The 26,649-nt window shown below is 36.4% G+C and overlaps 1 protein-coding gene and 2 pseudogenes across 1 annotated transcript in view; 1 reads left to right on the plus strand and 2 right to left on the minus strand.

Moving 5' to 3' along the window:
• Faf1 (Fas associated factor 1) overlaps positions 1-26,649 on the minus strand; it is a 401,181-nt gene that overhangs the window by 337,000 nt on the left and 37,532 nt on the right. The gene's annotated exons all lie outside the window — the stretch shown is intronic.
• On the minus strand, positions 7,691-9,147 carry LOC104852543 (annotated as a pseudogene).
• Positions 10,154-11,831, plus strand: LOC104852614 (annotated as a pseudogene).

The raw sequence follows: 26,649 nt of genomic DNA on the forward strand, positions 1-26,649 counted from the left end.
TACTCAGCCATAAAGAATGAGAAATTAGATTCATTCATAGGAAAATGGATACATATCGAGGATATACTCCTAAGTGAATTAAATAAGTCACACATGTGTAAATACTGAATAGTTTCTCTGGTGTGAAAAACTATAATAGTACATAAGATCCTAATGATATAATTGACCATGTGAAACAGGAAGAAAAGGGCTAAAGGTATAGGGAAAATGGGAAGGGTAGGGGAAAGGTAATAATAGAAAAGAAAAAATATGAAAAAATGGAAGTAAGGTATTTGTAAATGGGGAGGGGAGGAGGGGGTGAAGGGAGGGCACGGGCAAGGGGGAAAAAATGAGAACCAAGACCTGTCATGCAAAGGTACAAGATCCCAATAATGAACATAATTGTACTGTATACCTAAAATGTACCAATAAACTCAATAAAAGAAAAAAAAACTGAGACCATAACATTAGGTGAAATAAGTCAGACACACAAGCCTAAATATCACATTGTTTCTCTTATATGACAAGCCCAAAATATAAATAAAAGCCAAATAAGAGGAAATAGGGAGATAGATCTTTTACAAAAGGGAAAGAAACCAAGAGATGGAGGGAAGGAGAAGGAGAGAGAAGAGAATAAAAAAATAATTAAGATGTGTCAAGTACATGTACCAGCTCCCCACAAGGAATGTAATCATTATGTACTGCAAACATGTACTAATAAAAAATAAAATATATATATAAATAAAAATAAAAATTTTAATAAGTTTTATAGTCCATTATCCATTTGATTTTCCTTATATTGTTCATGGTTCTTATGGTTTTCTAAAATTATATTATATATTTATAAATTTAACTTACACATAAATTGGCTCCCGTCTTCCCAAAAATTCCAGTAGGGGTATGGAATATATTAGTCTTGTTCAGTGCTATACCTTCTGGCCTAAAAAAGTACTAGTACATAACAGAAACTCAATGATACAGTTTAGTTAACGTCAACAAACTCATTTTTCAATTATGTATTAGTGTTATAAAACAACGCAGAAAAAAATTATAGCAGTCAGTCATGGTGGTGCACATCTGCAATCCCAGCACTTGGGACGCTAAGGCAGGAGGATCATCATAAGTTGAACGCCAGCCTTGGCTACATAGTGAGTTCAAAGGCAGCCTGGGCTACATATACAGAGTGAGGCTTCTGTGTGTGTGTGTGTGTGTGTGTGTGTGTGTGTGTGTGTGTGTGTGAGTGTGTGTGTATGGATACAAATGATAGAATGCAGATGATAGAAGATAATGCCAATTATCTTTGCATAAAACCAAAACCTAAATTTGTTACTTGAATATATTATTAGTAATCACGACTGATTTTAAGACACTTTGAAATGAACATGGTTTTAAGGAGAAATCTATGTCCATAGCAAATATTCAAGAGCAATTATGTCACTTTTTCCTGGTGAACCAGGATATTTAACTCCTAAGCCTTAATACACTGCTTGAGATACTTTCAATTGCCTTTACATAGCAAAATGCAGTAAAATAGAAATGGCGTAAGTGTTAAAACTGTATGTGATTTCTAGTACAGTAGAATTTGAATCCATACCCAGAGGACCTAGGCTTCAAGTTTTGGTCCTACAGCAGTATCAACATGATGGACGCCAAGAAATTTAGTCAGGAAAAGTGGATATACTAGAACTGAAAGCCAAGGTAAAGGTGGCAGGATCAATAAATTATAGATTTTATAGTGCATGAAAGATTTTTCCAAATCAAGTTATTAAATAAAGGGTACAAGATGGTGGAAGGAAAGAAGGATGCCTGAAATTAAAGTCACAAGGAAGTGACAGTGACTGGTAAAGACAAAATAATGATCAAGATTACAACATACTTTGCCTAAAAGTAGATAAATGTCTGACAGGTTGGGAGAAGGACAAGGTTTCAAATAATAATAGTATTTCAAATGAAGGGTTTAATAAAATATATATATATATAAATATATATAATTTGATGGTCAAGCCAGGGATTTAGCTCAATGGTGTCACAAGTGCAAGTTCTCACAAGTGCAAGGTCCTGAGTTTGATCTCCAGTACTGCAAAAAACAAGTGGCTGCCTAAGTACAGTACCACCTTCTACCTGGTATTTCCATTTGCTTCAATTTATTGACTCTCAGCTTCAAAAGCAGCCTTCAATTATGTACTATAATTTAAGAAGGAAAAGGTAAATTGCTTTAAATTTCCCTCCTTCAACCATTTACCAGCCCAATTATTTAAATGCAGGATGACCAAAAATTGCAAATGTTTGTTCATTTTGATAAGAAAATATAGCAGGAAATGTAAAAATGAAAATGTTGTCATTTTTATTCAATTTTCTGTGTCTATCTTAATGTTTGTGCATTAAAACATTTAATACACAATGCAACGTTACAATCTGGACAGTAGCATCTAGTGTCTTTCTGAATTCTTTTTGCATTACTGTCTTTCTTTGAACAATACACTCTATACTGTCATGCTAACCCTCCCTGTTTTTCTTTGAGTGGTATAATTTTAATGAAAGATCTATCCACAAAATGTAATGGTAAAGACAACAATGTTGAATTCCAGGTTGGCATTTCACTATCTGATATTTTTCAATTATTTGGTCTATCAGATCTAATTTAAATTGTAAATGACTTTTTTGAACCCCCTTGTTTTGAATAAATAATAAACAAGTTCCATATTATTTAGTCCAGAAGGTGTATAAATGTTTTATGATATTTTTCCCTTGCTTTTTTATTCAGGTTAGCTTGTTAGATGTTGAGCAACTCTGTCAACACTACCCATAGAATTATTATAATCACTGACCAATAATGGCATTTATTTAGTTTCATTTTTTCTATCATTTATCTATTATGAATAGTTGACAATAAAGAGAAGTCTTTTTTGTCTTTCCATTTCATAACACAGACATTTCCTCTCTGATATGCTGACATTTCTCCCTTTAGTTTTTTCTTTTGCAGATCTTTTGAAACTTCCTTCCTACTCAGTCTCTGTGTCCCAAATGTGTCCATTTTATACTGTAAAAGAATATCATTGAGTTTAAGTATAAAAATTATATTTAATGTACTTATAATAAGAGCTTCTACAGATTATAGCACAAAATTATAGGTTACTATTCACAAATAAACACAAATTAGTAAAAGAAAATAACCAGAACTTATTATTAGATTTCACTAGAAACAAACACCAAAGGCAAAATAAAAAAGTATGCAAAAAACAGTTGATATAAAACAAACAGACTTAATGAGTATATCTCCTACAACAAGAATCAACTGGTTGAAATGACACCTATCAGAGAATCTCAGGATAGTCAGTACATAAATAAATACACTGCCCAAGTGATGTTCAGGATAAACTGTTAAGTGGTTAAGGAACAGTCATGACTCAAAATGACTCATAGACTAAGAAACATATTTCTATAAAAAATAAAAAAGCAACAATGAAATGAGAAGCCTCTTCAGCATCAAGATATAAAGAAACCAAATGAGAAATGAGGGACTTATAAGACAAAAAGAAAATTATAAAATCAGAGTACTCATTACCTCTAACCCTTATAAATAACAGAACAACTGAAAACTTGCTTAAACTTTTACTAAACTGACAAAAGAGGGCTCCAAGAAAACTTTTGTAAATCACACTTTAGCATAAAAATGAACATGTGAATACACACACACACAGGCACACCTATACACACAACACACATCAGCAGATCTATAAAAGTCCTTGCAAAAAATCAGGAAACAAATTTTCATAAGGAAAATTCCTCCCCCCAAAAAAATCATGAAACAGAAAAAATACAAATCAATAATTCAAACATAAGCATTTGATGAAATAAAAAAATCAAACTGAATCAAATTCAAAAAGAAACAGCAACAACAAAAAAAGGAGAAATGAAATAAAGTTGAAGGTACGCAAGAAAAAGAAAAAGACAAAATTCACTCAGAAATCACAATATGCCCAAAGGATGAATAAGTGTCTAACAATTTTAATGGAAGGCACTGAAGAATGGCATAAAAACAACTTAGAAAATTAAAATGAACTAAAGGAAAAATAAAAAGTATCAGAGAAACAAAAGAAATGGAAAACAAAGAAATAACAATATTTATGATGTCAAGTCCCTGAATAGGGGAAGAGTAGGAGAAAGGCAATGAAACAATTAAATTTTTTTAAAAATAACCAAAGAAAAATTTCCAATAATACAAAAAGACATGAATCTTTATGAAATGACTCATTGGAAGCCTAGCAAAAATCAATCTAGGGAATGATCAATCTGTGACACGTTCTGGTAAGACGATTCAATTTCAAACATGAAGATAAAATCCACAAGGCCTCCAATCAAAGGTCAAATAATTTATAAAAGAAAAAGAGTTAAGACTGCCATCAGAGTTTCTGACCAATATATTAAAAAGGGAGCAGCAGTTTTTAGAAACTCAATAAAAGAAAGCATGAACCAAATATTCTATACATAACCAAGCTGTCCTCCAAATATCACGGTAACAGAAAAAGTTTTCAAATCACAAGAACTTAAGAGAATTCTACTGTAACCAGCCTTTGAGAAATCTACTTGCGTAAGACCTTTATCCAAAATTGTTGACTAAGAGAACTTTAGTAAAAGTACCACTGATGAATACTTTAAAAACATAAACATACATCATTGTGGTGGATTAATTAATGGTCAAATGAAGTAGAAACAGCCAGCTGAACTGAGTCCGCATGGTTGTGGGCATGGAAGATCTACCTGAGGATTGTTGCCAAAATGACATAAGAAGAGAATGGGAGGGAAAAACTGCATACTGGTGATTTTCCTTGGAAGGACCTTACTCCAGAATACTGGAGGGCTCTGCTGCAGTTCACCTATGGGGGCCTGCCAAAGACTCCAAACAACATCTCACTTCCTGCAAGTCTCGTATCCTCTGAAGAGCAGACTGCTCAGCTTTAGCTGATGTTTTCTTCAGAGGAGCTTCAGTCTTCATCTTCAACTGGGCTCTTGTCTTCACCTGGACATCATCACCTGGCTCTCATCGCAAACTCCCTAGCATTCAGCACCAGGCCCTGGGCCTTCTGGAGCCAACTTTCAGTCTTCCATCGCAGACTCCTCAGCCTTCCGATGCAGACTCATATAGAACACTGCTATGGGATCCTGTATTCTTCAGATCTCCAGCACACAAACAGACCTCTTGCACTTTTCTGCGTTTGACTTTTGGGTATTATAAAATAATCCTATAAACTATGTGCCCTGTATTACATCTATTCCCTTGAAAATTCTGACTAATATAATCACTAAAACAAAGTAAGACTGATTTAGGACAAGTATGTTAAATAAACTAATTATGGAATAAATGTTCTGGAAAAGTCTAAGTAATTTTTTATAGTGGTAGTGGGAACTGAACCCAGGGAGTGCTAGCTTTCTGAGACAGGGCCTCACTAAATTCCAATGGCTAGCCTCAACTGATTCTCTTGCTCAGCATCCTGAGTAGGTTTATGGGTATCTACCACTGTACTCAGCTACATAATGCAATTTTTAATAGAAGAAGAGGAAAAAAGAAAATTGAATAGGAACAATAATCTGCTACATAGGCAAAAAGTAGTCTTAAAGAATACTTACAAAGTGATAAACTGCAAGAACAGAAATATAAGCTTCCTCAAATATCAAGTAAAAAAAAATCAGTTAATAAAAGCAATGAAAATACATCTCACAGGAAGCACACACTGCAAATATCAGAAAATATGTAATTATAAAGTATTACTTATTACAGAGCTGAGACCAACACGGTTCATGAAATAAAACTCAACTATAAGAGACACATTTAAGACAGAGTAATTCAAAAGATTTAAAATAAAGGCATGGACAAAGGATATCAAGTTAAAAAAAAAAAATACAGAGAGAGTAAGCATAGCCAACTGATCCAAAACAAAATTAAAGCTCAAAGAATGAAACACAAGGAAGATCACTTTTTAATGCAAAAGCTACATTTATCAATGAATCTAACACTCATGAAAGTATGTACATGAAGAAACTCAGAAATTCAAAAAGAGAAAACTATACAGGATTTAAATAGACACAGATAAAAACTAAGTAAAGACAGGAGAATAAATACACTGCTTTCAATACAAGATAGAGCAAGTGGACAAAATATAAGAAAGGCAGAACTCCAGGACACCAACAGGTACATCTTAGCAGATAATAATATTAAGCTGCACCCTCATAATAAACAGCAAATGCTCTCAAAAGCCAATGACATACATAGCAAAATCAATCACAAAGAAATAGAACTCTGAATATAACACAATGGAACCAGATATTAGAAACAAAATAAAAGTAACAAAAAAGACCTTGTATCCAGAAATTTTAAAACTAAACACATATTTTGGGCAAAGAAATAATACAAACTAAATTAAGAGATTTTCTTTTAAGTAATGACAATGGGTGATGGGGTGCCAGAAAGTGTTACCATGGAAATAAAAAGAGCAAAAGAGATTAAGGGAAAGGGTAGAATGAAAGGGAGAGATGTTTAGTTCACAACTTTCAGTTAGTTCGTGACTTCACTTGAACCCACTGGAGTGCAAAGGTCACATGGTACACAAATGACCCCAAATCTAAGAGACAGAGACACAGAGACAAGATGAGAGTCCTGCTTTATCAGGGCAAGAGTTTAACTAGGGTAAACAGCAAATTAATGGAGAATTATAGTGCATTTGTGGGAGAGAGTAAAGGAAATAAAAGGTGGGCCTCAAGTTCTCACAGGCTTTTTGCTCCAGGAAAACTGCAAACTGCTCACAGAAAAGCAAAATATGAGGGGGTAGGGTCTGGAGAAATTCTCAATTGAGGTAAAAAACAAAGATATAGAAGCATCAGACTCTACTAAACGGCACAAATGGGTACCAAGACTCTTCTATCTCCCTTATAAAACAAGACTTAACAAGGGGAGAGAAGGGCAACGGGGAGTATCCATAGTATCCTATAGATGCATGGGGTGTTTTTTATATTTCTAGAAGAAAAAGGGGGAGAAAAATACTCTAAACCAGGAAGAGGGGCAAGAAAACAAGCTAGCTCAGAACTATAACTGAAGAGATACGGACTCAGAGAAGGCCATCAACCAAGGCCAGGCAGTAAACCCAATACAGTACTTACAGAATACTAAACTGTTTTATCAGAGCAACAGAGAATGTCCTCCAGGCCCCAAGACCAAGCTAGATAGCAGAGTTATAAATAATTCTCTAAGAGACATGTTTTTTTGTAAAACACAGCTGAAGAATAAAAGCTCATGGTAGAACACAGAATTTTTAATAAATTGTGTGTGAACACATGTGTATGTGCCTGAGTGCATGTGTACATGCATGTGGTAATGTGCAACCAAACCAATCAACAACCCTAAACACAAGAATCACCAGAAGATTGTGCAGGTTTTGGTGCACTGAGCAAGGTCACTGGAGGAAATAAACTTCAAATCCAACTCAAAATTGAATCAACTTAAAAATCAAATTCTTTTTTTTCTTTCCAGTGAATACTTTATTTAATAGATCATCAACTTCTCCCTCCCTACAACTGGAGTTCCATTTTGTTTCCATGCTGAGTAATAAACAGTGACAAAGCTAATTAGAATAAGCTACTTCAAAGACAGCTCACTTTAGCAGGCAAACTATAGATGCATTCTAGAATGCACAACAGTCACTAAGAAACTTAACTGAGAACTTGAAGAATGTAGTCAAGTCTGGGGTACAGTAAACATCAGCTGAGATGCAGTACAACTGTTTATGGGTTCCTGATGCTGCATCCCTTGGGCATTAGCTGAATCTTGATGTGGAGAAAGGTTTAGCTAATGCCAAGTAGAGATGCAGAAAATACTATTTTGTCTTGGGGCTATGCACAGGAACCAAAAGGCAGGAAAGCACTAAACACTGCTGAGAGCATCCACTCCAGGAAGGACTTTACCTTCTAGGAGCTCTAAACTTGCACCACCTCCAGTGCTCACATGGCTGACTTTATCTTCTGTGTTCCATTTGGCACAGCAAGTAGCAGTGTCTCAACCTCCTATGATGGTGATGGAGCCCCTGGAAGTGGCTTTCACCACCTCATCCATGAGGGCTTTGGTTCCTCAGGCAAAACCTTCCCATTCAAATACCCCCACAGGTCCATTCCACACAATCTGCTTAGCACGACCAACAGCCTCAGCATACTTCTTGCTGCTCTCAGGACCACAGTCCAAGCCCATCCATCCAGCAGTTATGCCAGAGGCTACAGTGGCTTGGCCAGTCTTGGCATTCTCATCAAACTTGTCAGCAGTGACAAAGTCAACAGGCAAAGTAATCCTCACATCATTCTTCTCAGCTTTGGACATCAGGTCTTTAACAATCTTGGCTCCCTCTTCATCAAACAGAGATGTGCCAATCTCCATGTTGTTGAGCACCTTAAGAAAGGTAAAAGCCATTCCACCACCAATAATCATTTCATTGACTTTGTCAAGCATATTATTGATCAGCTGGATCTTACCTGCACCTTTAGCTCCTCCCAAGATGGCCAGGAAGGGTCATTCTGGGTTCTCCAAGGCCTTAGCAAAATAGTTCAGTTCCTTCTTCATCAAAAATCCACCGGCTTTCTGGGTCAGACTGACTCCCACCATAGAGCTGTGGGCTCGGTGTGCAGTGCAAAAGCATCATTGACAAAGACATCCCCTAGCTTGGAAAGTGAAGCTCAGAAAGCTTCTATTTTGGCTGGCTCAGCTTTAACCTTGTTTCCAGAAGCATCTTTTCCCTTCCCTTCCTCATCCACATGAAAGCAGAGGTTCTCCAGCAGGATGACAGACCCAACTGCTGGGTCAGAACAGGCTTTCTCTACTTCTGAGCCCACACAGTCCTTCAAGAATAGAACATCTTTGCCCAGCAGAGATTTGAGTTCCACAGCAACTGGCTGTAAGGAGTACTTGTCAGGCATTGGGGCACCATCTGGCCGGCCTAGGTGGCTCATAAGAACAACTGACTTAGCTCCATTGTCCAAGCAGAATTTGATGCTTGGGACAGCAGCCTTGATTCTCTGGTTGTTGGTTATCTGGTTGTTCTTCATAGGAACATTGAAATCCACTCTCATAATGACCTGCTTCCCCTTCACTTTCAGCTTGTCCAGAGTCAGCTTGTTAGAAAGAGCCATTTTGGTGAGAGGCCAGGGACTCAGACAGAAGCAGGAGATAAGTCCGTAGAGCGCCAAGGACGCGTACAGAACCAAAAAATCAAATTCTTACACTAATAACTTAGAAGAAAGTCATGCCCATTTCAAACCATAAAATATACTTAGCATATTTTCTACTACACTACACAAGATATCCAACTTTCAACAAAAATTTAAAATGTACACCAAAAGGCCAGAAAAAAATATATTTGTAAGTAACAAGCTATCATCAGAAATAGACTGAAATAAGATACTGATGTACAGGGAATTTTAGCTAACTATGATTAATATGTTAAGAATTCTAATAGAAAAAATAAATAACAGATAACAGTAATTACAACAAACAGAAAGTGTGCTTGAAATAAAAAAGAGTCGGGCATGACGGTATACCCTGGTAATCTTGGCACTTGGGAGGATGAGGCAAGGAAGAGTTAGTTCAAGTTCAAGGCCAGCCTGGGCTACATACTGAGACCTTGTCTCAAAGACCAAACCAAAAAAAAAAAAGAGAGAGAAATAAAGGGATCTTCAGTAGGCTCATTAGAATTGATACAGTCAAGGAAAGAATGAGTAAACTTTAAGACAGGTCTATGCAATTATTCAAACTCAAACACATAAGGAAAAAAGATGGGGGAAGAGGCTTAACAGAGCTGTAGGAAAAAAAAAATCAAACTAATATATGCATAGCTAGAATCTTAAGAGAGAAAGAAGTGTACAAAAATAATTACCAAAAGTTTTCAAAACCAACTACCAACTGGAGGAAGCTAGAAGTTGCACATCATATTCAGATTCAGATTGCTGAAAAACAAACACAAAGAAAAACTTAAAAGTGACAAATGGACTTTATCATATTGTGCATGGGCTTCGCCACGGGCCTTGGCATGTGTGTCACTTTCCCTACCTAAATTAAAAGAACAGCGGAGGTATATCCCTTATTCCCTATGTCCTGATCACCCTGGTTGGGAGAATCTCCATTTTCTTCCTGGAGATCTCCCTGAGTCAGTTCATGAAGGCTAGCAGCATCATCTAGAACATCTGTACCATCTTCAAAGGCCTGGGTTACTCCTATATAGTGATCATCTTCTACTGCAACACCTACTACATCATGATGCTGGGCTGGGGCTTCTACTACTTGGTCAAGTCCTTCACCACCACTCTGCCCTTGGCCTCATGTGGCCACATATAGAACACTCATGACTGTGTGGAAATCTTTCACCCTGAAGACTGTGCCAATACCATCCTGGCCAACATTACATGTGACCAGCTCACTGACCGCCAATCCCCCATCACTGAGTTCTGGGAGAACAAAGTCCTGCGGGTCTCAGCTGGGCTGGAGGTGCCCGGGGCCCTCAACTGGGAGCTGACCCTGTGTGCTGGCCTGCTGGGTACTGGTCTACTTCTGTGTCTGGAAGGGGGTCAAATCGACAAGGAAGGTCATATACTTCATTGCTACATTCCCCTACGTGGTCCTCGTTGTGCTGCTGGTATGTGGGTATTGCTGCCTGGAGCCCTGGACAGCACCATCGACTATCTCAAGCTGGACTGGTCCAAGCTGGCGTCCCCTCAGGTATGGATAGACACTGGGACCCAGATTCTCTTTTCTTATGCCATCAGCCTGGGGGCCCTCACAGCCCTGGGCAGCTACAATCATTTCAATAACTGTTACAAGGACACCATCTTCCTGGCACTCATCAACAGAGGGACCAGCTTCTTTGCTGGCTTTGTGGTCTTCTACATCCTGGGCTTCATGGTGACAGAGCATAGTATGTATATCTCCAAGGTGGCAAAATAGGGGCCATCCTAGCCTTCATCACCTACCCCCAGGCCATCACGCTGATGCCCATGGCATGCTGGGCTACCCTGTTCATGCTGCTGCTGCTCGGGCTCAACGGCCAATTTGTAGGTGCTTTATCACCAGCCTGCTGGATCACTTTTGGGGCTCCTATTACTTCCATTTCCAAAGGGAGATCTCCATGGCCCTCTACTGTGTCCTCTGCTTTGTCATCAATCTCTCTATGGTGACTGATGGTGGGATATATGTCTTCCAGCTGTTCATCTACTGCTCCACCAATGATACCATGCTGCTGTGGCAGGCCTTTTGGGAATGCTTGGTGGTGGCCTGGGTGTACAGAGTTGACCACTTTATGGACAACATTGCCTGCATGATCAGATACTAGCCTTACCACTGGATGAAAAGGTGCTGTTTCTTTTTCACACTGCTGGTCTGCATGGACACCTTCATCTTCAACATGATGTACTAGGAGCTGCTGGTCTACAATAACACCTACCTGTACGCATGGTGGGATGAGGCCATGGGCTGGACCTTCTTGCTCTCGTACACACTGTGTGTGCCCCTGTACCTGCTGGGCTGCCTTCTCAGGGCCAAGGGAACCATGACAGAGTGCCATCTGATCCATCAGATGCTGGCAGCACCTGATCCAGCCTATCTGGGGCCTCCACCACTTGGAGTACCAAACTTAGGATACAGACATCGGGGGCCTGACCACCTGGCCCCAGTGTCCGAGAGCAGCAAGGTCATGGTAGAGAGTATCTTGTGGCAGACACCAGCCCACATCACCAGCTCCCCCTCTGGTAGCCATAGCAGCCCCTGCTATAGCCCCAACCACCCTTGGGACCACCCTTTCCATGGGCAGTGGGGGGGTACCTAGGGAAAGGGAGGACACCATAAATGCTACCATTTTTTCCATTTTTAACAAAAATGCCAAAAATATCACCAAAAAAAAAAGATGTGGAAGGGAATGAAGCTTTGTTATATTTTTTTTAAAAAAGGATAGAAAAGACACAATAAAAAAAAACCAAAAAAATCACAAAAAAAAAAAGATGTGGAAGGGAATGAAGCTTTGTTATATTTTTTTTAAAAAAGGATAGAAAAGACACAATACAGAAGAAAAAAAAAGTAAGAATAACACAAATTTCTCTCCAAAAAACATTCAAAGAGAATAAAATGATTATCTTTAAAGTGCTGGAAGGAAAAACTGTCAGTCCAGTGGAAAATATGTCAAAACTAAAGAAGCAAAAATACTTCCTCATCAAACAAAAAACTGTGAGATATACTGATAACAAATTTACTTCATAAGAAACACTAGGGGACAGGGATTTAGCTCAGTGGTGCCACACCTGCCTTGCAAGCAAAAGGTCATAAATTCCATCCCAGGTACCAAAAAAAAAGAAGGGAGGGGGAGAAAAGCTAAATGAAGTAGTTTAGAGAAAAACAAAACAAATAGACAAACAAAAAAATACCAAAATAAAGCACAAACAAAAACATGACACCAGACAAAAACTGAAACTTGTATCAAAAAATAAACTTGAGGGCCAGGGATTTAGCTCAGTGGTTCCACTGCCTGCCTTAGAAGTGGAAGGACCCAAGTTCGATCACTGTTACCAAGAAAAATTAAATAAAATAAAATAAACTTGAAATGAAACAAGTGAAAATATAATAAGTTAACTTTCCCTCTCCATTTAATTGCTCAAAAAAAAAATCTGAATACCAGGAGCAAAAATAGTGTTCATGCCATAGGAAAAAGTGAAATATATGACAATAACACACACCAAAAAAATGGGTGAGAAGAACTACAAATTCAATGCTATAGGGCCACTATGTGAGGTAGTATATTAATACATATTTAAAGTAGATTTAGATTAATTAAAGATTAAACTGTAGATGGACACAGTGGCACATGCCTGTAATCCCTGCTACTCAGGAGGCTGAGGCAGAATGATCACAAGTTTGAGTCTAGCCTAAACTATTTAGCAAGATCCTACCTCAAAAGTAACATAACATACAATAAAAAAGATTATGTTGTAAAAACTACGCCAACCACTAAAAAATAACTTTATAACATATTATGTCAAGTCAATGGAGCAGATAAAATTAGCTGGCAAATTCAATGAAAACCAGGATAGTTGCATGCTCTCAAACTATCTCCTCACAGGATATATACCAATAACGTGGAGACATCTTAACCAACTATCAAAATTGCTATCACATGCAGTAAGATATAGTCACATCATGTACCTCCTTTTGCACATAGTACAGTATTTTGTATAAATTCCAAGAATGTATAAACTCAATCTGACATGAGAAAATAGTAAACTGAGAAAAATGTTACAAAATTTCAGAGTTTCAGAGACAGAAACCTTACTGAGAAAGGAGAGGCTATGCTATTCTTAATTAGTACTCTCAAAGAGTCAAGATCATTGAACAAGGAAAAACGGAAGATTATCACAGAATACAAGTAGCTAGGGGGAGATAAAAAGTTATTATGAGTCACAGATCTTACATTAGATCTTGAACCAGAATAAGTACATTAGTAGAAAGTCTAATAATAATCAAATAGTCTTTAGTTCAGTTAATAGTACTGTGCCAACAACACAATGGTACTATTATAATGGTATTATATCAAAATTACTAATAGCATTGTATCAATTGTTGTACATCATTGTATTGTAGTTAAGAAGATGCTTATATTAAGGTATGTTTTATAGTGATTTTTGAGTACTCTGCACTGTTTACAGTTCCTCTATAGTTACTTAATATTTTTAAATATCTTCATACTCTGAACACAGTGTCATCAGTCATTATACATTTTGAAATATTCATGCTTGTGTAGTAAATTAATTACAAAGAGAAAAAGAATAAGATCTCAAAAATGCAATTCTAATGTCTTGGACTGGCCATATTCTTAAAATACAGATCTCTGGCTATATAGACTACTGGCCACTAGAACTGTATTTCAATTTTGACATTAATATAAATACAACAGGGCCAGGGATTTAGCTCAGCAGTGTAGCCACCTGCCTTGGAAGCGCAAGGTTCTGAGTTCAATCCCCGGTACCACAAAAAAATAAAATAAAAATGAAAATAAACAAAAATACAATAAAACTTATTTAAAAAGTCAAAATGTCAACATGCTAAGAATGTGACTTACATTAGGGCAACCGAAATATATCTTCAAAAACATTCTACACAGGGCCGGGGATTTAGCTCAGCGGTTCGGTGGCCTGCCTTGCAAGCGCAAGGACCCGAGTTCAATCACTGGTACCAAAAAAAAAAAAAAAATCTACACAGCTGCTAGCCATGGATTTATTAAAGCCATCACATGAAACAGCATATGCTTATCAAAAAAGCTCTTCCTTACACACCCTAGCTCCAAATCATTTAAATCCTTCTAACTACACGTCTTTACATGTTGAAAAGTGTGTGTGTGTGTTGGGATGAGAACAGATAACAAGGTAGAAAAAGTTAAGTATTAAAAAAAATACTAGCACAGTAAGGAATAGAGTTTCAGAGACAGAGATCTTACTGAGAGAGAAGAGGCTATGCTATAGTTTGGATCTGGAATGTCCCACAAAGACCTATGTGTTAAAAGGTTTGGTTTCCAGCATGGCTTCACTGAGAAATGACAGAACTTTAAAAAGTGGCTCCTTCAGAGAGGTCTTCAGGCCACTGGGACCCTGCCCTTGAAAGAGGTAGTGGGACCCAAGCCCCATCATCCTCCTCTCATTTTTCTCATCCCAGTCATAAGGTGAGCAGCTTTGCTCTACAGCACACTCCCACCATGATGTGCTCATTACCCACAGGCCCAAAGCCATGAGGCCAATTGATCACAGACTAAAACCTCCAAAGTAAATATTTTCTCTCCATAAATTGATTGTCACAGTGATAGGAAGCTAAATAGCACAAGCAGTCAGGAAACAGAAAGTGTTAAGACTCCAGGTGAGTCTTAAAGGAAGTATAGAATATGGATAGTCAACCAAAAATAGGGAGGAAGACTCCATATGAGATGTAAAAAAGCAAAAGCTTAGAAGTAGAAATACATATATGGCATAGTTGACATTATAGACTAATTTAGCTGGGTTATAAAGACATATATACCCCAGAGTTATGAAAAGTCACTCTTGATGAAAAGGCACGGATAAATGGTAAAAGGCTTTCAACATTAGGAAGCACGCCCAACTCGGTAATAAGAGTTATTTAAATAAGAACCCCACGATTGGGGCCATGGATGTAGCTCAGTGGTGGAGTACCTGCCTGGCAAGCACAAGGTCCTGAATTTGAGCTCCAGTACCAGGGGGAAAAAAAAGAACACCACTATTGAGTTTTAGGTAACTAAAGAATAGTTATTCTTAACAATATTTTAGTATCTGAAAAACTATGAAACTATGTCTACCATCATATTACTAGTATGCAGAGAGATTTTAAGCTTGACTTTTCATTAAGGAAACAGAGCAAATACATGTTTAAGAGAAATTGAGTACATGTATAACAGATAAACTATTTAGATGAGCACCTGCAATATAAAAATCTACTTGGGCCAGGGATTTAGCTCAGAGGTTCCACCTCCTGCCTCGCAAGAGCAAGAACCCTGGTACAAAAAAAAAAAAATCTACTAAAACATCAGCCTAGCATAGTGGCATGTACCTCTAATCCCAGCTACTCAGGAGAGTAACACAATAAGATTGCCAAGTTCAAGGCCAGTATGGGCAACTTAGCAAGACCCTCACACCAAATTTAAAAAACAAGGGCTGGGGATGTGGCCCACTGGTGTGGCAGTTACTAGCATGTACAAGGCCCCAGATTCTACTCCCAGTGTCAAGGAGAAAAACAAAACAAAAATATCATGTTAATTAAAATATGAAACAAAATCTAAAAATATTCAACCATTAAATACAAAAAAATGATAATATGATAATATATTAGTAGGAAATATAAATTTTATATATAAATACCAGTTTTTGTACATTAATATCTTACTTAAATATATACAACTGAGTGCATTTTTAAAAATTTTTATTGGCACTAAGTACCAATTTTTCAAAAACTGGCACCAAAGATATAAAGAATTATAAACAGAAATTTTAACTACCATATTATATTTTATTTCCCAAGCACATACTGATTTATGACAGTTGATCCTTGAAACTAGCAGGAAGTATTGCCAAACCATCACATTTACAGGTGTGCTAAACCACTGACTCTGCTGCATTTATATTTTGTTTAAACTACTTCCAGTAATAGAAATAAATTAGTTAAATTGAATATCACAGGGCATCCTATTAGAAATAAACTCTTTTGTGGGGAGTACCGGGGATTGAACTCGGGTCCTTGCACTTGCAAGGCAGGCCACCGAACCGCTGAGCTAAATTCCCAGCCCGAAATAAACTCATTTTCAAAATCAAGTTAGCCTGTAGGTCAGCAAGCTTTAAAAAATATCAAGTGCACAATGCAACTGATACAAACAATTTTAAAAATAAAATGAATCCAACATTTAGTTTCTCTTAGTCAACTTATAAGTAGTATGTACCAATTGTTTCAGAATTGGCATAAAGTCTTTAGTTTCTCAGCAGAATTGAATCCCTATTCTTCCAGTTAAGTAATTTTAACTATATTCTATAGCAAAATTTAGACAAGTAGTGGCAGAACTAAAAAAACAATAAACAACACTTGTCCTTGTGATGAATTAGTTCCAGGATACCACCTCACCCCTGCAGATACCAAAATACTTGGATCCTCAAGTCCCTTATATTTTCATAAAACCTATCTCCATTCTCCAATATACTTTAAATCATCTCTAGATTACAGTACATAATAAAGTCTGTTTTATATACAATGGTATGTAAATACACTGTACTATACACATTCAGAAGAGAAGCACTTTTTTCTACCAAATATTTTTAATCCACAATTCACTAAATTTACATATTCAGAACACACAGATATGGAGGGCTGACTGTATTTGATTTATATTTCCAAGCAGCATTTAAAAATAAATGTCATTTTCTTAATATAATACATTTTTATTAGGTTTTAAAGCTTGTTTGTATTTACCTAAATCTTACCAAAAACGATGTTTAGAGCTGGGCATGTTGGTGCATGCCTACAATCCCAGCACTCAGGAGGCTGAGGCAGGAGGATCCCTATGAGTTTGAGACCAGCCTGGGCTACACAGTGAGTTCCAGGTCAGTCTCAACTACACAGGGAGACCCTGTCTCAAAAAAACAAAAAAACAAACAAACAAAAAAGACGTTTAGTTCATCAATAAGTAAATTCTAGAACTAAACTGTATTTAAAAGAAAGGTAATAAACATCTGATGCAAAATCCAATGGAAAAATAAACAGAAAGTCAAGTGGCAGTGACAGAAAAGACTGTAGACTTTGAAAAGTTTCAGTTTGTTAATGTGACCAAAGTGAATTTTGTAAATGAGAATTTCATGTTTATAACAACTTGGGTTTTCCTGTAAAACGTAGAAAACCATTCTTTATACCTATTGAACTATACTTTAAATAGCAAAAAAAAATTTGTCATTTTTAGTTTTCTTCAGAGAAGCTGAACTAATTTAAAAAATGTTCACATATGCTGGATTATATAATAAGCTTTCATTATGGGTGAAAAACTGTTTTATGAGATGCTTAGAAAAAATACAAAGGAAATATCTGTGAAAAGTATTGCTAAGAAATGTCACAATAAATACAGACCATCTAAATTTTACTAATAAAATACTAAGATCACCCCTATCCTACTCCTTAAGTGTCTAGTAATCTCCCCAGCTCTTTCTTCAGACTTATTTGTCAGGTAAGGAAAATCAACATCAGTAAGCCAGAAGTCTTAAAAATAAAAACTTTCTAATACCCAAGTGACAGAATAGACCTAGAGATAAGCTTACTGATAATAAAATCAGTCAAATAAGCATTTACCTACCTCTATCATGTGCTAAAGGAACTACCTGTATCATATGCCAAAGACAAAATTAGTAAGAAACAGTTCCTTTTCTCTAGAATTTATTTGAAGATAAAGCAAAAAGCATCACTATGTGACTACAGCAAAACCTTTCACTTAACAATTTGAAGTAAGTTGTAACTTGGTAGGAAGAAATAATCCAGAGACAAATAACACTAGATAGGAAAAATCTGGGAAAAAAAATTTTATAATCTTAAATTGTGATTTTTTTAAAGCTATGAAAATTCCTTTTGGACTGACTGACCTATATACAAAATCACTTTTACTGTTTAAAAGATATATGAACTTTGACAGTTTAATTAACTGTTTGATCCTCAGTTCCTAATCTATAAAGATTAATACTGTGTTGCCTACATAAATTTTAGAACTGCTATAAGGATTAAACAAAACAATGTAGATAAATCACTTTATTTGATGTCTAGAAAAAAGTAGGTCCTCAAGAAAAGGAGAAACAGGTAGGATGAGTGTCAGGTTAAACCCTGAGAAACTGAGTAATTCTGTAAATAATAGGCTCATGGTTCCTACAAGGCAAAAAAAAAAAAAAAAAAAAAAAAAAAAAAAAAAAGGAAGGCTACAGCAGCAAAGGAAATTGATACAATGAAATACTCACAACTTCTCTTTTGTCATAGCAAACATCTATGTAAATATAACCAGTGTCTAAAAGCCATTGATGAAGGGCAAAGCTCAAAGCTTGGCTCCTTTCTGATGAGCACAGAGACTCATTATGTCATTCGTTTGACTATTCATTCATAAAACTGCAGGTGTTCGTACCACAGATAAAGTAGAAAGGCAGTGCACTTTTGAGGACCTCTATAATCACATCCTGAGCAGGGGAGTGGAGAAACTATTGTACAGAATTTTAGGATAAACATTAAGATATGTTTCCTCAAAACGGAAACTTGGTGGAATGGAAAAATCTCAAAGAACATCAATGAGATGGGACAGATTGTGTGCATTATAATTTTACTTGGTTTTGACTCTTTGGTGTATATTACTTTACTATAAGATTCTATTAGTACAAAACTATCTTTTAGGACCTAAAATTCAGTGGCAATAAAGAAATATATATGCTAATTTGTTTCATTTTTGTCTTAGGCTGGAACATGTAATTAAGGATAAATATAAGCACTCTTAAATAAGTCTTTCTTCTACAAAACAGCAATGTCATAGGGCTGGGATTTAGCTCAGTGGTGGTGTGCCTGCCTCGCAAGCTCAAGGTCCCAAATTCGATCCCCGGTACCTAAATAAATAAATGAATGAATGACTGAATGAATGAATGAATAACTAACACCAACGTCAGCACAGACAGCTAACTAGAGCAGAAACTGAGTGCAAAGTTCAAAAATCATTTCCTAAATTCATACAGTATTAAAATGTTGTATGGCTACGTTAATGTTTACTTTTACTTTATTTCCCTTAGCTCTATGTTTTCAATTATATGTTGAATATCACTCCCTGGACCTGCTAGAGCTTATTTGAAAATTTAATTTATTAAAGGAGTTTCATATGTAAACCACAGATCTTCCCTGAGACAAGAGACAGAGCATCTTCTGCCATTATCTACATTATAAAATTGTTAACCTTTCTGGCACTGCCATATTCAAGGTTAAATGTGAAGAGGCCCTGGGTCAGTTAGGCTCTGTCACTGCTGTGAACTATACAGGCCATAGGATCCAAAGGGAGGACCTGCACCATCTCCAATGTCAGAAATGGCAAGGTGAGACATCATGGCAGTCCAGAGGAAGAAGCAATCATAGGTCACTCTAAGATACTCACCCAAGTTAGTAGGTATATGGCTGTACCAAGCGGTAGGAAGACCAAATATGGGAATGCAACCTGAACTACATAGTGAACAGATGAAATATAGAAATATAGGTAGCAAGAGTAAGAAATAAAGCTGCTGCTCTAATAATATTGCTCTCAACAAAGGCTTGGAGACTGCATCATTTTGTAAAACACGCAAAGTCCTCCAGGGAAAGAAGCCATGGAGGCAGCTCATGCTCAGCACTGAGCCACCACCCCTCAGTTCCAGGCAAGTGGAATACAGAGCCTGGAGACTGAGATATTCACACAAGAGGACCTTCCTGCTTCCAGGACAGGAGAGAGACACAGAAGACTACAGAGGACTAGCAGTCATTACTGTCAGATTGGAAAGTTAGACTTGAGCTTTCATCTCCCCAGTCCTAGGCACTGAAGAGATGGTGCAAGAGAAACTCCAGGAACTAATGCAGATTTATAATAGGGAAGCTTCAGGAATGGTGAGAGATAGTCTTAAGAGTCATGTCTCAGGCCTTTGTCACCAGGGCAGTAGGTACAGCAGAAAGTGCAAGCCAAATGGAAACCTGGAGACTAATGGCAACTGGGACTCATAAGTATCTTGTAAGCATCAGTGACTGAGAGGCTACAACATAGGTGTCAGCTAGCGGTCTCTTTCGCAGCCCTAGACCCCAATGGAAAGGCATCATAGCCAGAAGCGCTGAGTGCCAGAAATGTGGAAGCAGGTACATGGCCTAGAAGCCCATGACCAAAGCACACCAGAGAGAGGTGCTCACAGCCCTTACCATTGTCCCTGAGTATAACACAGGAGACTGAGGAAGGAGGACTCCTGCAAGTTAAAGGCCAGCCTAGACTACAAGGTAACTTCAAGGCCAGCCTGGACTGCATGGCAAGACCCTGGGTTCTTTTTGTTTAGTTGTTTTGTTTTTGTTTTTTGGGTTTTTTTTGGTACCAGGGATCAAACTTGGGACCTTGTGCTTGTGAAGCAGGTGGCAGCATCACTGAGCTAAATCCCCAGCAAGGATTTCAAAAGAATAAAACACAAAACAAAAGATAATACCACTGACAAACAGCTCTGGGATTCAACAGCAGGATAATTATCTTCTTTCAGTTTTTAAATATATATAGGCTTTTTTCTTTATCTCACTTCTACATTGCTTATTTATCTACATTTTGTTTTTACATACTAAAGTTTAGGCTACTATATGTATGTACAGGTATAGCTATGTGTATTAGTTTTCTGCTTTAGCTCCATAAATTGCTATGTTAAATAGTCAAATTCCCACACCAAAATTTGCTTTTAGGGTTATCTAACCTCATCTGATAGCTCAACAATTGGGAACAATCTCCCTATTCTCTCACCTCCCATTTATACTTACGTTCTTCGCTTTCTCTAACTATCTGCTCTTCATATATCTACTTACTTTATCTTTTCCTCTCCTTTCTATATACACTATTAGCTTTCATCTGAATAGCATTAATGTAGGTCGGGGATTTAGCTCAGTGGTTCCACCACCTGCCTCACAGGCACAAGGTCCCAAGTTCAATCCCTGGTACCAAAAAAAAAAGAAAGAAAGAAAAGAAACTAAAAATCAACAGCAAAGAAACCACAGAAACTACACAAACACATAGAGATTAAATAATATACTTAAATGGGTCTCTGAAGAAATCAGGAGAAAATTACACACTAACAGAACACAATACTGTTTATGAGACATAATGACAGTAGTTTTAAGAAGGAATTTTTAACTATGAATGCCCATAATAGCAAGACAGAGTGATTCCAAATAAATAACTCAGTGATATACCACAAGATCTGAGAAAAACAAGAATGAACCAAACCCAAAAACAATATAAAGAAATAAAAAGCTCACAATGAAATAATGAAATTGATACTTTAAAAAAATGATCAATGAATCAGAGTTGGTTCTTTTAAAAAATAAAAATAATAAATTTCAAGCTAAATTTACAAAAAGAAAGAAAAAAAGCCCAAATTAATAAAATTAGAGACAAAAAGAGCAAAACTGAATCAGATACCACTAAAATCCAGTGGATTCTTGGAAATTATATTCCAGTAAATCAAAGAATCTAGAAGAAATGTATAAATTCCTAGACAGTCAAGCTACAAAATAGAACCAAGACAATAAAAAACTAAACAGATCAATTAAAATACAGAAATGAAAACTACCAACTAAGAAAAGCCCATGATCCAATGGATTTGCTGCTGAATTTTACCAATGGAGAATATCAAAGCTTCTTAAGCTTCTCCATGTAATAAAAAGGAAGGAATGCTTCCAAATTCATGCTATGAAGCCACTATACTATGGTTCTAATACTAAAACCAGATAAGAACTCCACTAAAAAAGAAAACTGCAGATTAATACTTGGTTTTGCTTTAATTACTCTATAGTTTGTCAGTTCATAGGTTATGTAACATCTCTTTTTTTTTTGGCCATGCATAGTGATCCACATTCATCTTAGGTGATTTGTACCTGTACATAACATATCTTAATTCATTTTTCCCCATTCCCTTCCTCTCCTTTCAACCCTCCACATTTACAAATACTGTCTCTATTGCTTTCCTTCTATTGTTTTTATTCCTATCCCCTACCCCTTGTTCCCCTTCTCATTTGAACATTTTCTTTCTACCTTCTAAAAATCTACCCTTCATTTTGCTCTTATTTACCCTTTGGATTTCTCACAAAAGAGAAACAATGTGATATTTAAAATGTGTATCCTTGGGGTTGGGGATTTAGCTCAGCGGTTCGGTGGCCTGCCTTGCAAGCACAAGGACCTGAGTTCAATCCCCGGTACCAAAAATAAATAAATAAATAAATAAAATGTGTATCCAATTTATTTCACTTAAAATGATGTTCTCAAGATGTATATGCATTTACCTAAAAAATGTCTCACATTTATCCTTCTTTATGGCAGAGTATATAAAAACCACATTTTCTTAATCTGTTGATGAGATCAATACTCTTGTATGGAAAGCCATCCTTATTCATGGATCAGAAGAAGCGATATTGTAAAATGGCCACATTATCAAAATTGTTTACAGTTCAATGACATCCCTTTAAAATATCAACATCATACTTCACAGGTCTAGAAAAACAAAATATCCTGCAATTCACATGACATCAGAAAAGACCCAGAATAGCCAAAGCAATCCTGAGCAAAAAGACCAACAAGTAGGCAACACAACACTGGATTTTAAGCTATATTACAAAGCCAAGTTAACAAAAACAATATGTTACTGTCACAAAAACAGACATGTAAACCAATGGACTAGAAGAGAAGACACAGAAACAAATCCACACACCCACAGCTATCTGATTTTTGGCAAGAGGGCAAAAACACATACAGGAGAAAAGATAGAATCTTAATGGTGTCAAGAAAACTGGTTATCCATGAGCAGAAAACTGAAACTAGATCCCTATCCCTCAACCTATACTAAAACTAAATAAAAGTGGATCAAAGATATAGATATAAAATCAGAAATTTTGAAAGTGCTGGAAGATAACATAGGGCAGTATGGCAAACTTCTATAGCAGGCTGTTTTTATCATTGAAAGCTCTAAAAGACTTGCCATCACTGCCATAGAGGAAACACGTGAAACCACAGGCACAGGCACAGGCACCTAAATAGGACTCCAAATCACAGGAATTAATATCAAGAATCATTGCTGGGGGTGGAATAACATTAAATTGACAAGGCTCTGCACATGTAAAGGAAACAACAACAGAATGAAGAGACAACTCAATGAATGGGAGGACATCTTTTTTGCTAGCTACTCTTCTGATGGAGGATTAGTATCTATAATATATTTAAAGACTAAAAAAAAAACTATATACAGGCCCAAATATAAATCAAAACTATATTGAGATTTCATCTCACCCTAGTCAGAATGGCTATCATCAAAAATACAAACACACACACACACACACACACACACACACACACAGACACAATGAATTCTAATAAGTGCTGGGGTAGTAAGGAGAGAAACCTCCAAGCTAGTGGGAATGTAAGCTAATACAACCACTATGAATTTAAATATGGAGATTTTCTCAAAAAACTAAACATAGGAACACAATTTAATCAAGCTATACCACTCTTGGATAATGTCCCAAAAGAAGTAAAGGTGGCATACTAAAGTGTTATGTACATATCCATATTTATAGCAATTTATGATAGCTAAGCTATGGAAATAGGTGTCTTATCAACAAATGAATAAAGAACATATAAAACAGATAGATAGATAGGCAGACAGACATTACTCAGCCCTAAAGAAGAATGAAATCATATCATTTGCAAAAACATGGGTGGAAATAAAGATCATGTTAGTGAAATAAACCAATTCAGAAAATTAAATATCATGTTTTCTCTTATGGGAAAACCAAACAAACAAATAAATAAATGAGAGATAATAGGAAACTAGGAGGTAGACTTTTGGAAATGGAGAAGGGGATCAGAGAGAGGGCAGAGGAAAGGGAGAAGGGGTTAATGGTATGGAAAAAGATCAAGATATATTAAATGCATGTACCAATTTATTATAATGAACCTTACTACTCTGTATTACTTACATGCACTGATGAAAGAAAGAAAGAAAGAAAGAAAGAAAGAAAGAAAGAAAGAAAGAAAGAAAGCAAGCTGTTTAAACAATTAAGCAAAAAAAGATGTCCATATGTGAACTTATAAAGTTCTTTCAAAATGTTTGCTTATACCAGCATTCATAAGGGGATGTGTATCATATAATCTTCACAAAAATTAAGACATAATAGATCCTTCATAAACACTCAGCATGAAGTACATGCCTATAATCTCAGCTACTCAGGAGGCTGAGGCAACAGGTTTCCAAATTTGAGGTCAGTCTGGGTAACTTAAATGAGAATCTATCTCAAAATAAAAAAATTAAAAGGGCTGGGGATGTAGCTCAGTGCTACAGTACTTGCCTAACATGCATGAGGTCCTGGGTTCAATCTCCAGAACCACAAAAGACAGAGACAAAAGGGAGAAAGAGAAAGAGGGAGAGAGCGAGGCCAAGGCAGGAGGACCTCCACAAGTTTGAGTCCACCATGGTCTACATAGTGAGTTTAAGGATGTCTGAACTACATAACAAGACCCTGTCTCAAAAAAAAAAAAAAAAAAGCAGTCCTTAGTTAAAACTATGTGGAACAAGGATCTCAATAAAAGACCCATAAAATGCAGAGCAAAGACAATAGTAATTTGGAAGCACAAAATATAATGTACAGACAAAATAGACTACTGTATAAAAAGTTCTGTAAGAATTTTAACAAGTTAATGTGTTATTCAAAAAATTTTTTTCTTCAGTCATTTGTTTTTATTGTCTGAATCAAAGCCTCACTACTCATAGTCTAGGCTTCCCTAACTATGTAGCCCAGCTATCCTCAAATTAACAATCCTGCTTCCCTTGCTGCCTGACTGCTGGGATTACAGGCTTGTATGTACCACTATACCCAGTTTAAGTTTCATTTCTAAAACACTACATGAATGATGTATGAAAACAGGAGAAATGAAAAATTTAAAGAGCAAAATAGTTTTAAAGCACAACAAATCTTTACTGAGAATAACTGAGATATTTGCAAAGAAAAGCCAGATACATTTCAAAAGAAAGCCAAGTTGAAGGTTATGAAAGATAGCTTAATGCTTTCGCTTAGCCTGATGTAAGACTGCATTTCAAGTTAACTCAAAAATAGTTAAGAGAGTAGCTTATCATTCAATCATTCAATACTATCTAGGGAAATTCATGGTCTGTGTTTTTAACCTTCAAAACTAATGAGCATGGACTAGTAGGAAGAAGCTAAGGAAAGAATTTACACCTAACTCCCCAGATGGTAATTCCCACATGATAGACTTATAGTTTATTACTCCTCATCTACAATCTTCCTTTTTTCTATCCTTTATCCTTCTCATCAGAACCAAACTCCCAAATTACCTCCAAGATATACAAACTAAATAAAGCAATGCACTTGCTATTGCAAAATTAACTTTCAGGACAAGAAGCTAGTAGGCATCACCACAAGTAAGTTGCTATCTCTTCCTCCCATCCTTAACATGGAAATCATGAAATCATGATGCTATCACCTAATACCATGTATTGCTGGCATACAGCACAGTTGTTAAAAGCATGGACTTGGGGCTAGTCTATACAAATATTTCCAAATTTTCTTAAGTGCCAAAACACAAACATAAAGAAGCAATAATATAAAAAAAAAGACGATTTTCAAGAGTACCTAGTTGGAAAAATTAAGTTAGTGAAATTATGCTGGAAGTACATTTGGCTCTAATTATTTAAAATACTAAAATTAAGTATGTAATTTGACTCGCAAGTTCAACTGCGAATTTAATTTATTCAGTTTCTTCTCAGAAAATAATAGGTTAAGGCTGGGGATTTAGCTCAGTGATGCTGCCACCTGCCTCATAAGCACAAGGCCTGAGTTTGATCCTAGGTACCAAAAAATAATAATAATAAATATGCAATATGCATGTACAAGAATGTTCTCTACAATAATGTCTACAATATCAAACTATTTCAATGACATGAGAATGGTTGGTAAATTATACTATAACTACAAAGTGAAATGCTGCACAAACTTTTCTTAAATGATGAACAGCTGGGTTTAGATAGAAAAATATTCATGATATATTTTTAAAAAGACTTAAAAACTGTACATATAAAATAATCTCATTTGTATCTTTAAAAATTTAATATCATAATTATAGAAAAATATACTCTAGAATTCTCTGGAAAAATATACTTAAAAATTCAAAATAAGTATTTCTGAGTAATAGGATTAAAAGACATTTTAGAGCCGGGCATGGTGGCACATGCCTGTGATCCCAGTACTCAGGAGGCTGAGGCAGGAGTATCGCTGTGAGTTCAAGACCAGCCTGGGCTACATAGTGAGTTCCAAGTCAGTCTCAACTA

Source organism: Fukomys damarensis, unplaced genomic scaffold (assembly GCF_012274545.1).
Source record: "Fukomys damarensis isolate Sample0158 unplaced genomic scaffold, DMR_v1.0_HiC HiC_scaffold_23, whole genome shotgun sequence".
Classification (NCBI taxonomy): domain Eukaryota; kingdom Metazoa; phylum Chordata; class Mammalia; order Rodentia; family Bathyergidae; genus Fukomys; species Fukomys damarensis.